We start from the raw sequence: 16,705 nt of genomic DNA, 5'->3' as shown, positions 1-16,705 counted from the left end.
CTGCAGCCATACGGGAAAAAAAAAGCAATAAATACCTAAAACAAGACAAAGAGACAGTGTGGTCAAGGAAGTCTTCTCCAGGCATTGATGATTGAGCTGAGGCCCAAATAATACGAAAGATCCATTCAGTGATGATGTGGAATAAGAGCAGAGGAAGCAGCAGATACACAGACTAAGTAAGAATGACCATGGCTGTGCTAGTAGGAGGATGTGAGTCGCTTGGTCAGGTGCAAATCTTTGCGACACCATGGACTGTAGCCCACCAGGCTCCTCTGTCCATGGGATTCTCCAGGCAAGAATACTGGAGTGGGTTGCCATTCCCTTCTCCAGCGAATCTTCCCAACCCTGGGATTGAACCCAGGTCTCCTGCATTGCAGGCGGATTCTTTACCATCAGAGCCACCAAGGAAGCCCTTGGTAAGAGCAGGGAGGAAGGCTGAAGATAAGGTAAAAAGATAGACAAGGACCAGACCACATGAGGCCTCACAGGCCACAGTAAGGACTTAAGATTTTAGTCAAATTTATCCATCGTATAACTATTCAACATCTAACCTCCAAACCAGAAAATAAGATCCCTGAGGACGGGGCTTTGTTCCTTTTGTTCTCCATGACATTCTCAATGCTCAGAGTAAGAAATGGATAGAACTGGTACTCAGTGCTTATTTGGGGAATAAGGAAGAATAAGCAGAAGTAATTAGAAATTGTGTCATTCTGATTGAAATTGTAGACAATTGAAATGTTTCTTTTGACTTATTTATTTTTAGCATTTTTTGCTTCCCCTCAAATGCCAACTTGAATCATCATCTGCGTCTCCATGTGCAAAAATGATACAAGATAGATGGTAGTAGGGTAAGTGTTCTCACTGAAAAGTCTAAGCCTCAGCATTTGACTTAAGTAAGAAGATGTATGGTCTGCTCTGACATGGGAGAAGGCAATGGCACCCCACTCCAGTACTCTTGCCTGGAAAACCACATGGACGGAGGAGCCTGGAAAGCTGCAGTCCATGGGGTCTGAGACACAACTGAGCGACTTCATTTTCACTTTTCACTTTCATGCATTGGAGAAGGAAATGGCAACCCACTCCAGTGTTCTTGCCTGGAGAATCCCAGGGATGGGGGAGCCTGGTGGGTTGCCGTCTATGGGGTCGCACAGAGTCGGACACGACTGACGTGACTTAGCAGCAGCAGCAGCAGCTCCAACATGAGGTTTTAAGAATCTAGTAAATATTCAACCCTACGTATAAAGGCTGGGCTGTTTGAGCCTAATGCAGTATGCATGATACTCAATACTCACCTTAGAATTCCCCACCAGGCTGGATGAAAACTGTGTGGGAATCTTCTTCCTCTTACCTGTCCTGCTTCCTCCTCCTTTTTTCACAGTTTTGATCCCTAGCAAACATCTGTACACAAAGCTCTATCTTAGCATCTGCTTCTGGAGAACCCAACTGGTGACATATTCCAGATGCTTGGGCCATTTCCTAGCACATGGATCATAAACATTCAAAAACATTATTATTATTATTATTATTGTTATTATCATTGTTATTGGCCCTAATGAAGGCAAGAATAAAACTGCTTGCTTGTACTCAATATGATTTTCTACAACTGTATGTACTGAGATTAAATTTTTTCAGTGGCATTGCCAGGAATTTTGAACCTAATTCATCTTCGCTCTCTCTCTTTCTCAGAGTGCATGTGGATTCATTTATTTATTCTAAACCATGACTGACTACTATGGGCCACCCTCTGAGCTATGCCAGAAATGAGAATAATACAACCAGCCTTGCAAAGCATTTTAATTGGCCTCAACTAGACTCTAAGGTGAGTGTGGGACTTACTGCCCTCAGTAAGTGATCTTGTAAATGTTGTTTATCCCTGAAACATGGACCCCAATGAAGAATGGAAAGGAAGCAGGGGCTCCACAGAATGTGATAACAGTAAATTATTCTACCTCTGTTGACACAAAGAGAAAAGTTATAGTCAGCCAAGATAGATGCATCTTTTACTACCTCCCTTGGTTTTCTCTCAAGTTTATTCATAGAGGAAGCACATAATTCCCCAAGCAGATGGAAATTCTGGTTTCAACTACGGCCAAACTGATGAAGAATAACATGGAAATAGGCAAGAATATAGAAACACAGTGGGAAGAAAAAAAAAAACTTCAAAGACAACCAATTATTTCATTCGATCATTTCATAAGCATGCTAGATGCAAAGGCCAGCTATGATGCTGGGTGTAAGAGACACAGAAATAAGTAAGACAGCTCTTAGCCTTAAGAAACTCAAGGCTCTTAAGTAGATACCGAGACCTATGCAAACTTACACTATAGAGAGTAGAGCATTTCTAATGGGTGTTTGTGTAAGAGTATCACATATGCGTGAATATAAGGTAACTTTTAATTTTCTCAAATGTTTATCCACCAAAATGAAGAGAGCTGACATGTATTTGAGTCCTTATCAAGTCTCTCAATATAGGACATGTGCTCAAATATTTTAATTTGAAGGACAAATTATTAAAACAGAACTAACTTCAACAATGTTGGTTTGGGTTGATTATGGAGGTCACCTGATAATATTTTTTTTTAAACAAATTAAAAGAGAAATTTAAGACAGATTTAGAAAGTATTCCTAAGTGTATAACTTCACAAATCCAAGAGTTATATTATTTATAAACAAGTCTTTGAGAGACCATTTTAGAAAGCAATTCAGGACTTTGATTTCAGCAGGGCAGACACTAAATAAACAACACTGCTGAATGAAACGAGTAAAAAGCTGGATTAAAAATATAAAAACCATCTGTTTAAGTGCTTTGCTGGACTGGAATGGAAAGACAGATTCTCCAGAGGCCAAGAACAGAAAAGCAGGGTGCCTGGGAGACATTCTTCCGAGACTATAGACACTGATTTTTTGGCAATGAAAGCAGTTCAGGGTGAGTTCCTGAGAAGCTGGGGCTGGGGGTGTAGAGGCTGCTAATTTGGTGTACCAGGTGAAGGTGTATAAAGTAGAGACCCAAACAGGCTGTACTTTCGGTGCAAGGAGCAAGGAGAAATAAACCTGTGTACTGAAAGGAATCAGAAGAAAACAGCTCTGGGTGAACAGGGAAAAAAGTTCCCCTGAGAGTCTGTAACTACAAGCCAGCCTTCACCGGATTTGTAGTCTGAATTCTACCTGTGTGATCCAACAACACATCCAGAATAAAATTTAACACAAAATAGGACACAATAATTTAACAGCTGTGTCTTTTCATCCTTAAAACTACAATAATTTTTTTAAAAAACATTCATTTTTTATTACACAGGTATACTTAATCATATTTTTTAAAAACAGAAAATACAAAAAAAAAAAACATATGAACAGTTTTCAAGAAAAGCTATGCATTCATCTGAATGAATAAGAAATCATAGAGAGTTTTAAGGATGGCAGCCAAAGGCAGCTATGACAGAAAAATGTTGAAAAGTAGATTAATATAAAAAATGACTGAACTATTTTCCTAACTCTCTTTTTTACCTTTTTTTTGCCCTCTCATGTGAGAAAAATGAGATAAAACTTTTGGGGATATTTTGGAGCAGAGTGAAATGATGCTTCTTGTTAATCTGCTAAATTAATAAGAGTTCATACTTTTCTTTAATTATATCAATATTCAGGCTCACCAGAAATAATAATAGACTTATCTGGGCATTGGGGAAGCATTTAACACCAAGAATCTCTCAAAAGCTTGTATAAGACAAATGAAGAAGAGGAAAAGAAGTTAGATCCCTACATGTATTCAGGTCACCAGGGATAATTAGTATAAAGGGAATAATTACCTTGACATATCTGTGTTTTCCTCTGATAATTACACACTTTCAGATGTTCAAATTTGCTTTATTTGTTCAAAGAGAACCAGTGAAGGCCATAAAGCACATCGTTTAAATAATCAGGCTCTGAATTTCATCCAAATGGATTTTTTTTTTGCCTCTATTACATGTTTTGCCCTCCTTCAACATTTTTTTACAGACATTCCTACTATATACAATTTCAAGTAATTCAGGCATCACCATAAATTTATCTATTGATGGACAATCAAATGAGGCTAATGTTCACCATTTCCTAAATAATTAGTAGCTCTATTCTGAAGACATAGCTTGGAAGTCTGGATGGAACTGTTTTAAATCCAAAATCAAGAGTCTCAGCATGATTCCATTCAAACTATAAAAACAGGTCTGCGTAGTATTTCATTAAACATAAAGATAGTTCTTTAATGAATTAACATTAACCTTACCTTTCTGATGGATGTCTTCAATAGGAAAAGCTAGAGCCCACCCTCTTAATTGGGTTCTTTGTGTGTGTGCTCATTCGTGTAGAACTGTTTGCAACCCCATGAGCTGTAGACCACCAGGCTCCTCTGTTCATGAAATTCTCCAGGCAAGAATACTGGAGTGGGTTGGCATTTCCTCCTCCAGGGGATCTTGCCGACCCAGGGATTGAACCCACATCTCCTGCATCTCCTGCATTAGCAGGTGGATTCCTTACTACGAGCACCACCTGGGAAGCCCATTATCTCTAAGGCAGTTTAAAATAGGTTGGTGGATGACTGCTTTCTAACTAAAGCCAGACATCTGACCACACTCACCAAAACTTGCCAAAAGGTGTTTTGCACTGCAGTCTAGGGAAGACCATGAAATGAATATGCCTTGAAATAGAGGCAGTTTGGAGAGAACATATTTTGGTTGCCTTATCCACATACCTTCTAGCCTTCTCTCTTTAAAAACAAAAACAAACCCACAAACTTCTCAGTCATGAGGTTTGGCTGGAATTGAACTCTCCTAAGAATCTAAAGACAGGCTGTTCAACCTGTGCTTCCTTCTCCCAGCTGGAGTGACTGGTTTTTTGGAGGAATTCTGAGAAAGAAGTGTCCTCTCTTTTCTGGAGAATCTACTAAAATAATTCTTTCTCCTCTCTGCTAAAACAGAAAAGTGTGGGCGGTATCCCTGCTTCCAGCCTTTTGTGGACATATTTAAATAAAAAGACTTCCCTGGAGGGTCAGTGGTTAAGACTCTGTGCTTCAATGTAAAGAGTCATGGGTTCAATCCCTGGTCTGGGAACTAAGACCCCACATGCCGTGTGTCATGGCCAAGGAAATATGAAAGAAAAAGGGAGGGTGGGGAATAAAGTGAAGATGGGAAGGACAATATGGAGAAACAAAAAGAAACTAGGCCCCTAGTGATATGAGTGAACTACTAGATCAATCCATACCTGAAGTTTGCACCACTACTTAATTTTTCAGTTAAATAAGCTGGTAAATTCCCTTTATTGTTTAAGCTAATGCAAATTGGGCTTTCTGTTATTTGCAACCAAATAATTGCAAGTAACAGATACTTGTAATCTAGTTAGTTATTAACAGAGGCTGAAACCAGATTAGAAGAACCTTAAAAACCCAGAGTTGAATAAAATTATCCAGATTCAAAGCTTAGACAGTGTAGGGCATTTTACTTGACAAGCAAATGTAGCCTGAGTTTTAGAAAAGTTTATTTTATTACAATGAAAAGATTTTAACACTAGCATGTAGAAAAGTCTATTATTGCTTATAAAATGGCACATTTTGTTAAAACATTTTAGTTCACTGTGAAAAAAAGAGCTGAGGCCAATACCTCAGTCCATTCACTATGCACGGGCTGTGAAGAAGAAAAAGAACAATTGTATAATTTCCTCTATCATCTCCATGGCAATTTGCAGTCTCCTTCATGAAATGTTTAATCCAAGAACACTATTTTGTTTTGTTTTTAAGAAGAAAGATAAGAATTCACAGAGATATTCTTTGAACAACCAAGATAAAACAAAGACTGTTTTGTTTTTTTGCTTTTTTTGTCTGCTTCATTTTCCCCTTTTCCTATTGAATACCACCAAAAAGTAGCACATTTAAAGGTTTCTTTGACATATCACATACCAGATTGTCTGGCCAATGTCCACCACCTGACCCCTTTTCTCTATCCACATGGTTACCCCACTGGATTCCTGGCAACTGTGGTTAGCCCTGCCCACTCTTGTTCAGTCACTCTGTCATCCAGCTCTTTGCAACTCCTTGGACTGCAGCACACCAGGCTTCCCTGTCCTTCCCCATCTCCCGGAGTTTGCTCAAACTCATATCCAGTGAATTGGTGACGCCATCCAACCATCTTCGTCCTCTGTCATCCCCTTCTTCTCCTGCCTTCAATCTCTCCCAGCATCAGGGTCTTTCCAGCGAGTCAGCTCTTCGCATCAGGTGGCAAAAGTATTGGAGCTTCAGCTTCAGCATCAGTCCTTTCAATGAATAGTCAGGGTTGATTTCCTTTAGGATTGACTGGTTTGATCTCCTTGCAGTCCAAGGGACTCTCAAGAGTCTTCTCCAACACTACAGTTCAAAAGCATCAATTCTTCAGCGCTCAGCCTTCTTTATGGTCCAGCTCTCACATCTGTATGTGGCTACTGGAGAAACCGTAGCTTTCACTACACAAACCTCTGGGTTTAGTTTATTAGGCCTGAAATGCATGTCCATTCCAACAAGTCAAGGGCTCACCTTTAGAAATTTGACTTTGGAGCTAAGAGAATGTCAAGTTAATTTCTTCCCTGTGACTAATGCAGAAATCTATAAAATCAGTAGGACTGAGTGGTCATTCTTAACTATACAAACTGGAAAGTTAAGAAATCAAGTCTGCAGTCACACACTGTAATGAGAAGAATTCAAAGAACAAACAGTTGCTGAGCTCTTAGTAAGTAGCAGGCTCTTTGATAAGCCCTTCATGTGCATCACTGCTTACTGCTAAGAATCACCTTTGAGGAAGCTGCTATTATGTCCATTTTGCAGGTGAGCTCACTGAGTAAAGTAAACTGTTTAAGATCAGAGTTGTGTCAGAGCAAAGATTCAAACTCAGTCTGTCTTCAGAGCATTTGCTTTAAACCACCACATCCCTTCTCTCGTTCCATTTTGTGCCTGTTTCAGATGTGTCTCTCTCTTTGCATGCTATAAAAGTCACTCAGTATTTCTGTCATAAACTCTCCCATTTTCTTTAGTTTAACATGGCTTCTGTGTTATGCAGCCAAAAATGTCCTAAGGAGCACATTAGTGATAATCAGACAGCAAACATTTATAGTTCCTAAGAAGTTGATAAACAGTGAGTAAACAGATAAATGAACAAATTAATATCTTATTACCAGAAATCCCCCTTTGCTACAGGCTACTGGACATTGTAATTTGTAACAACTTCAGACTCAGATTCTCTGATCAGTGCTTCTGATTTGTGCCCTGTACAGAACAGATGTCCATCCCTGGGCATTTTGGGAGTAGGTGGATAATTTCCTGGAAATTAATCAAGTTCTTCATGTTCTTAAGAGGTGGCAGAGATGATACCCTTCTCTGCAGTCTTGGCATTTTGAAGGACAGATGCAGGACTCAGTCAGTAGTTAGAATCCAGGAGGAAAAGACAGTTAGGTTAAATTTTTGAAAAATAAAACCATATTACTTATGGCAAGGTTAACTCAAAGCTGAGAATTGAGCTTTGGAGGCAAGCAATTCTGATTCGGAACTCCCACCATCTCCACCCCTAGGAGCTTTCTGACATTAGACAACTTTCCTAATGTTTCTCTAACTTTTATGCATTTTTAAAGTATTGCTTTGGGAATTTAAAAGTACCCCAAAAAAAGAACAAAGAAAGAAAGAATAATGAGCAATACTTACCTGGGAACTAATTGCCACTACATCTTGGCTTGGGGCTTCCCAGATGGTGCTCATGGCAAAGAACCTGCCTTCTAATACAGGAGATGCAGGAGATGGGGGTTTGATCCCTGAGTCGAAAAGATCCCCTGGAGTAGGAAACGGCAACCAAGTCCAGTATTCTGACCTGGAAAATTCCATGGCCAGAGGAGCCTGCTGGGCTAGTCCATAGCGTAGCAGAGAGTCGGACATACTCAGCATGTACACAAACACACACACACATCTTGGCTTATTTGCCCCCATTTCCATGTTTGCTTTCTAGGTTAGTTGGTTGACTCAAGAAAAATTATAAATTAATGTTCACAAAGAATGATATGTGTTCAATATAAAGAATCCAAACAATGCAGGAAAAAAGAAGAAACTTTATTTTAATTACACTAAATTTCACCATCTAGAAATCATTATTGTTTACATCAGGTGAACAAAATTATGGAAATTTTTCTATGTCTGTACACTGAAAGGTTGGCTATATAGATAAATAAATCATTTGAGAAATACTTTATTAAAATCAGATAGTTTCAACAGTTTTTAAATAAAATATTTGATTTTATTTGACTTCAATATAAAAAATAAACTAAGGGGATATTAGAGAAATTATTCTTATAATTTTTAACTTCTAATTTCCTTAGCTTAAAAGCCTCAAATTCCAGCTGATGGTTATGTAAATATCTCTACACTCCCTCACATTTACATTTCCTAAATTTCAGAAGAAATAAGACCTTCAGATTGTCCCATGGTATTTTTTTTTAATTATGGCAACTGTACCTACCATTAAACTTACCATTTAAACCACTTTAAAGTATACAATTCAGTGGCATTTAATATATCCACAATACTGTACAACCACCACGTATTTCTAGTTATAAAATATTTTTATCACCTCAAAAAGAAAATCCTACAACCATTAAACATCCACTCCCCATCCACCTCCCTCTAGGAGGAAGGATAGATCAGATCAGATCAGATCAGTCGCTCAGTCGTGTCCGACTCTTTGCGACCCCATGAATCGCAGCACGCCAGGCCTCCCTGTCCATCACCAACTTCCAGAGTTCACTCAGACTCATGTCCATCGAGTCAGTGATGCCATCCAGCCATCTCATCCTCTGGCGTCCCCTTTCCTCTTGCCCCTAATCCCTCCCAGCATCAGAGTCTTTTCCAATGAGTCGACTCTGCATGAGGTGGCCAAACTACTGGAGTTTCAGCTTTAGCATCATTCCTTCCAAAGAAATCCTAGGGCTGATCTCCTTCAGAATGGACTGGTTGGATCTCCTTGCAGTCCAAGGGACTCTCAAGAGTCTTCTCCAACACCACAGTTCAAAAGCATCAATTCTTTGGCGCTCAGCTTTCTTCACAGTCCAGCTCTCGCATCCATACATGACCACAGGAAAAACCATAGCCTTGACTAGACGAACCTTTGTTGGCAAAGTAATGTCTCTGCTTTTGAATATGCAATCTAGGTTGGTCATAACTTTCCTTCCAAGGAGTAAGCGTCTTTTAATTTCACGGCTGCAGTCACCATCTGCTGTGATTTTGGAGCCCCAAAAAATAAAGTCTGACACTGTTTCCACTGTTTCCCCATCTATTTCCCATGAAGTGATGGGACCAGATGCCATGATCTTCGTTTTCTGAATGTTGAGCTTTAAGCCAACTTTTTCACTCTCCTCTTTCACTTTCATCAAGAGGCTTTTTAGTTCCTCTTCAGTTTCTGCCATAAGCATGGTGTCATCTGCATATTTGAGGTTATTGATATTTCTCCCGGCAACCTTGATTCCATCTTGTGTTTCTTCCAGTCCAGCATTTCTCATGATGTACTCTGCATATAAGTTATATAAACAGGGTGACAAGATACAGCCTTGACGTACTCCTTTTCCTATTTGGAACCAGTCTGGTGTTTCATGTCCAGTTCTAACTGTTGCTTCCTGACCTGCATACAAATTTCTCAAGAGGCAGGTCAGGTGGTCTGGTATTCCCATCTCTTTCAGAATTTTCCACAGTTTATTGTGATCCACACAGTCAAAGGCTTTGGCATAGTCAATAAAGCAGAAATGGATGTTTTTCTGCAACTCTCTTGCTTTTTCCATGATCCAGCAGATGTTGGCAATTTGATCTCTCGTTCCTCTGCCTTTTCTAAAACCAGCTTGAACATCAGGAAGTTCATGGTTCACATATTGCTGAAGCCTGGCTTGGAGAATTTTGAGCATTACTTTACTAGCGTGTGAGATGAGTGCAATTGTGCGGTAGTTTGAGCATTCTTTGGCATTGCCTTTCTTTGGGATTGGAATGAAAACTGACCTTTTCCAGTCCTGTGGCCACTGCTGAGTTTTCCAAATTTGCTGGCATATTGAGTGCAGCACTTTCACAGCATCATCTTTCAGGATTTGGAATAGCTCAACTGGAATTCTATCACCTCCACTAGCTTTGTTCGTAGTGATGCTTTCTAAGGCCCACTTGACTTCACATTCCAGGATGTCTGGCTCTAGGTCAGTGATCACACCATCGTGATTATCTAGGTCGTGAAGATCTTTTTTGTACAGTTCTTCTGTATATTCTTGCCATCTCTTCTTAATATCTTCTGCTTCTGTTAGGTCCATACCATTTCTGTCCTTTATCGAGCCCATGTTTGCATGAAATGTTCCCTTGGTATCTCTGATTTTCTTGAAGAGATCTCTAGTCTTTCCCATTCTGTTGTTTTCCTCTATTTCTTTGCATTGATCGCTAAAGAAGGCTTTCTTATCTCTTCTTGCTATTCTTTGGAACTCTGCATTCAGATGTTTATATCTTTCCTTTTCTCCTTTACTTTTCGCTTTTCTTCTTTTCACAGCTATTTGTAAGGCCTCCCCAGACAGCCATTTTGCTTTTTTGCATTTCTTTTCCATGGGGATGGTCTTGATCCTGTCTCCTGTACAATGTCACGAACCTCATTCCATAGCTCATCAGGCACTCTATCTATGAGATCTAGGCCCTTAAATCTATTTCTCACTTCCACTGTATAATCATAAGGGATTTGATTTAGGTCATACCTGAATAGTCTAGTGGTTTTCCCTACTTTCTTCAATTTAAGTCTGAATTTGGCAATAAGGAGTTCATGGTCTGAGCCATAGTCAGCTCCTGGTCTTGTTTTTGCTGACTGTATAGAGCTTCTCCATCTTTGGCTGCGAAGAATATAATCAATCTGATTTCGGTGTTGACCATCTGGTGATGTCCATGTGTAGAGTCTTCTCTTGTGTTGTTGGAAGAGGGTGTTTGTTATGACCAGTGCATTTTCTTGGCAAAACTCTATTAGTCTTTGCCCTCCTTCATTCCATATTCCAAGGCCAAATTTGCCTGTTACTCCAGGTGTTTCTTGACTTCCTACTTTTGCATTCCAGTCCCCTATAATGAAAAAGACATCTTTTTTGGGTGTTAGTTCTAAAGGTCTTGTAGGTCTTCATAGAACCGTTCAACTCCAGCTTCTTCAGCGTTACTGGTTGGGGCATAGACTTGGATTTCTGTGATATTGAATGGTTTGCCTTGGAAACGAACAGAGATCATTCTGTCATTTTTGAGATTGCATCCAAGTACTGCATTTCAGACTCTTTTGTTGACCATGATGGCCACTCCATTTCTTCTGAGGGATTCCTGCCTGCAGTAGTAGATATAATGGTCATCTGAGTTAAATTCACCCATTCCAGTCCATTCAGTTCGCTGATTCCTAGAATGTCGACATTCACTCTTGCCATCTCTTGTTTGACCACTTCCAATTTGCCTTGATTCATGGACCTGACATTCCAGGTTCCTATGCAATATTGCTCTTTACAGCATCAGACTTGCTTCTATCACCAGTCACATCCACAGCTGGGTATTGTTTTTGCTTTGGCTCCATCCCTTCATTCTTTCTGGAGTTATTTTTCCACTGATCTCCAGTAGCATATTGGGCACCTACTGACCCGGGGAGTTCCTCTTTCAGTACCCTATCATTTTGCCTTTTCATACTGTTCATGGGGTTCTCAAGGCAAGAATACTGAAGTGGTTTGCCATTCCCTTCTCCAGTGGACCACATTCTGTCAGATCTCTCCACCATGACCCGCCCATCTTGGGTTTCCCCACAGGCACGGCTTAGTTTCATTGAGTTAGACAAGGCTGTGGTCCTAGCATGATTAGATTGACTAGTTTTCTGTGAGTATGGTTTCAGTGTGTCTGCCCTCTGATGCCCTCTTGCAATACCTACTGTCTTACTTGGGTTTCTTTTACCTTGGGCATTGGGTATCTCTTCACAGCTGCTCCAGCAAAGTGCAGCCAATGCTCCTTACCTTGGATGAGGGGTATCTCCTCACTGCGATAGACTTTCCCCAAAATATCTCCTCAAAATAGTCATGGACAAAGGAAAGTACAGAAGCCCCTTTCCTCAATGTTACTGGTTAATAGGTAATTTAATAATTCAATCTGAAAAACACTAACTCATTTACTAATCGGTCATTGTGAGCCAGGCACTGCCTCTGCATCTCACACAGTTCTCCTTGAATCCTCACCATAACCCTACAGTTCAATAGGCACTATTATCATCCCTTTCAGGTTAGAAAACTGAGGCTCAGAATGGGCTTGCTGCTTCTCAGCAGGTGGCATAAGTAGCATTTAAATACATCCTCAGCCTGATGCCAAACCCATGCTCTTAACTCATACACTATCAGCCCATAGCTGAACTTCCAAAAAAGCAAGTTTTCAAGCACAATACAAAAATGAGTTCAGGAGAAGACGCCTCCGAGAAACTAATTTGAGTATATTGACAGGAAAAAGTGAAATGAAATGTCGTTAACCCTGATACACCCAACCCATGAGCTTCACCAGAAGTTAGATGGTGCAGGTCAAATTGCATTATCTCCAAATACATAATACATGACATAACAGTTTTCAATCTCATCTCTTTCCAACATGTTTCAACATAAATAAAAACAGATGTACTCATGCTATCTTTTAATCATTTAAGCCACATTCATAGACCGCTACTGTGCTGGGCAGGTGGCACTTTTAAATCTGTTGAAAGATGATTTATCCCACATATTTAACTACTGGATATGCTGTAAGTCTCAGGAAGACCAGTTGTAAGGAGGAACACTGAATGTGCTGTAATCACAGCTTTCTTTTGAGGGGCTTGGTAATTAGATACTAGGAATGAAATTAAAGAGGAATTTGAGTAAGTATTTAAAACTTCTCACTATCTCCATCAATATTATTGTAATTTGATTAATCCTTATCCCTTTTCTAATGCGAAAATTAAATGTCAGCTAAGCCTAAGAATTTCACATTTTAAAAAATCAAGTCAATATGGAACAATTCAAGCATGTTACCAGAATGAGACTACACATACAAGTTCTTATACCCTTGTTGTGGAAGGCAGAATAACAGCTCCCAAAGATGTCCACATGCTAGTCTGTGAAACCTGCAAATATGCTATTTGCATGGCAGAAAGGACTTTGCAGATGCGATTAAGGGTCTTGAAATGGAAAGATTCTCCTGAATTATTCAGGTGGGCCCATAGTAATCACAGGTGTCTTCATTAAGAAGGAGACAGGCAAAGAGAAAAGTACATAAGACGAGAAAAAGAGAGTTCGAAGTGATAAAGTGTCATAATTCAAGGAAGCACACAGCCTCTAGAAACTGGAAAAGACGAGGAAAGGGATTCTGCCCTGCCAACACCCTGGTTTTAGTACACTGAGACTGATTGTGGATCTCCAGAGCTGTAAGAAAATATCTATACTGTTTTAACTCACTTAATTTGTAGTAGTTTGTTACAGCACCACTAAAAAACTTGCAGACATACCTTTCTGAATCATATGATGGTTAGCTTTTTTTCTGACTGCAGTATAGTTGCTTTACCATGTTGTGTTCATTTCTATTGTACAGTAAAGTAAATCAGCTATACAAATACATGTGTCCCCTCTTTTTTGGATTTCCTTCCCATCTAGGTCACTACAGAGCACTGATTAGAGTTTCCTGTGCTATACAGTAGGTTCTCATTCAGTTCAGTTCAGTTCAGTTGCTCAGTCGTGTCTGACTCTTTGTGACCCCATGAATCGCAGCACGCCAGGTCTCCCTGTCCATTACCAACTCCCAGAGTTCCCCCAGACTCAGGTCCATCGAGTTGGTGATGCCATCCAGCCATCTCATCCTCTGTTGTCCCCTTCTCCTCCTGCACACAATCCCTCTCAGCATCAGGGTCTTTTCCGATGAGTCAACTCTTCGCATGAGGTGGCCAAAGTACTGGAGTTTCAGCTTTAGCATCAGTCCTTCCAAAGAAATCCCAGGCCTGATCTCCTTCAGAATGGACTGGTTGGATCTCCTTGCAGTCCAAGGGACTCTCAGGAGTCTTCTCCAACACCACAGTTCAAAAGCATCAATTCTTCAGTGCTCAGCTTTCTTCACAGTCCAACTCTCACATTCATACATGACCACTGGAAAAACCATAGCCTTGACTAAATGGACCTTTGTTGGCTAAGTAATGTCTCTGCTTTTGAATATGCTATCTAGGTTGGTCATAGCTTTTCTTCCAAGGAGTAAGCGTTTTTAAATTTCACGGCTGCAGTCACCATATGCAGTGATCTTGGAGCCCAAAAAGATAAAATCTGCCACTGTTTCCACTGTTTCCCCATCTATTTCCGATGAAGTGATGGGACCAGATGCCATGGTCCATCCTTGTCTCTGCAAATGGCACAGTTTCATTCTTTTTATATATTCCACTGTATGTATGTAGGGGTGGTTAGATGTTAAATTACCTCTGAATGTAAGATCATCATTTAAAAAAAGAAAAAAAATGTGTCTTTTCACACTAGTGTTTTTTTTTCTCCCCTATGGGGATTTTAAGTGTTAATTAACTCTTAATATGGAGACATTTTTCAGTATCATGTTCCACTTACTTTTACAACTTTTTATTGTTATTTTTTATTATTATTATTATTTTTTTACTTTACAATATTGTATTGGTTTTGCCATACATCAACATGCATCTGCCATGGGTGTTCCCCATCCTGAGCCCCTCTCCCGCCTCCTTCCCCATACCATCCCTCTGGGTCATCCCAGTGTACCAGCCCCAAGCTTCCTGTATACTGCATGGAACCTGGACTGGCAATTCATTTCGCATATGATATTATACATGTTTCAATGCCATTCTCCCAAATCATCCCCCACCCCTCCCACAGAGTCCAAAAGACTGTTCCATACATCTGTGTCTCTTTTACTGTCTTGCATACAGGGTTGTCGTTACCATCTTTCTAAATTCCATATATGTATTAGTATACTGTATTGGTGTTTTTCTTTCTGGCTTACTTCACTCTGTATAATAGGCTCCAGTTTCATCCACCTCATTAGAACTGATTCAAATGTATTTTTTTAATGGCTGAGTAATACTCCATTGTGTATATGTACCACAGCTTTCTTATCCATTCATCTGCTGATGGGCAGCTAGGTTGCTTCCATGTCCTAGCTATTATAAACAGTGCTTCAATGAACATTGGGGTACACGTGTCTCTTTCAATTCTGGTTTCCTCGGTGTGTATGCCCAGCAGTGGGATTGCTGGGTCATATGGCAGTTCTATTTCCAGTTTTTTAAGGAATCTCTACAGTTCTCCATAGTGGCTGTACTAGTTTGCATTCCCACCAACAGTGTAAGAGGGTTCCCTTTTCTCCACATCCTCTCCAGCATTTATTGCTTGTAGACTTTTGGATCACAGCCATTCTGACTGGCATGAAATGGTACCTCATTGTGGTTTTGATTTGCATTTCTCTGATAATGAGTGATGTTGAGCATCTTTTCATGTGTTTGTTAGCCACCTATACGTCTTCTTTGGAGAAATGTCTGTTTAGTTCTTTGGCCCATTTTTTGATTGGGTTGTTTATTTTTCTGGAATTGAGCTGTAGGAGTTGCTTGTATATTTTTGAGATTAGTTATAATGAGAAAATAGAAAGAGAAATTAAGGAAGCAATTCCATTCACCATTGCAATGAAAAGAATAAAACACTTAGGAATATATTGACCCAAATAAACTAAAGACCTATATATAGAAAACTATAAAACACTGGTGAAAGAAATCAAAGAGGATACTAATAGATGGAGAAATATACCATGTTCATGGATCAGAAGAATCAATATAGTGAAAATGAGTATACTACCCAAAGCAATCTATAGATTCAATGCAATCCCTATCAAGCTACCAATGGTATTTTTCACAGAGCTAGAACAAATAATTTCACAATTTGTATGGAAATACAAAAAAACCTCGAATAGCCAAAGCAATCTTGAGAAAGAAGAATGGAACTGGAGGAATCAACCTGCCTGACTTCAGGCTCTACTACAAAGCCACAGTCATCAAGACAGTATGGTACTGGCACAAAGACAGAAATATAGATCAATGGAACAAAATAGAAAGCCCAGAGATAAACCCATGCACCTATGGACACCTTATCTTTGACAAAGGAGGCAAGAATATACAATGAAGAAAAGACAATCTCTTTAACAAGTGGTACTGGGACAACTGCTCAACCACTTGTAAAAGAATGAAACTAGAACACTTTTTAACACCATACACAAAAATAAACTGAAAATGGATTAAAGATCTAAACATAAGACCAGAAACTATAAAACTTTTAGAGGAGAACATAGGCAGAACACTCTCTGACATACATCACAGCAGGATCCTCTATGACCCACCTCCCAGAATATTGGAAATAAAAGCACAAATAAACAAATGGGATCTAATTAAAATTAAAAGCTTCTACGCAACAAAAGAAACTATAAGCAAGGTGAAAAGACAGCCTTCAGAATGGGAGAAAATAATAGCAAATGAAGCAACAGATAAACAACTAATCTCAGAAATATACATACTAGTCTTTTTATAATCTTGAGAAAATGAAATGTTCCTTTTGTGAAGGCAAAGGGCACGAGGTGAAGTCTTACCTTTCAAAGGGGGATACCATGAATTTAAAAGACTTCTATGAGTGTAACTCATAC

This window comes from Bos taurus, chromosome 22 (genome assembly GCF_002263795.3).
Source record: "Bos taurus isolate L1 Dominette 01449 registration number 42190680 breed Hereford chromosome 22, ARS-UCD2.0, whole genome shotgun sequence".
NCBI lineage: Eukaryota > Metazoa > Chordata > Mammalia > Artiodactyla > Bovidae > Bos > Bos taurus.
The sequence above is the reverse complement of the archived record's forward strand: the minus strand, read 5'-3'. Positions refer to the sequence as shown.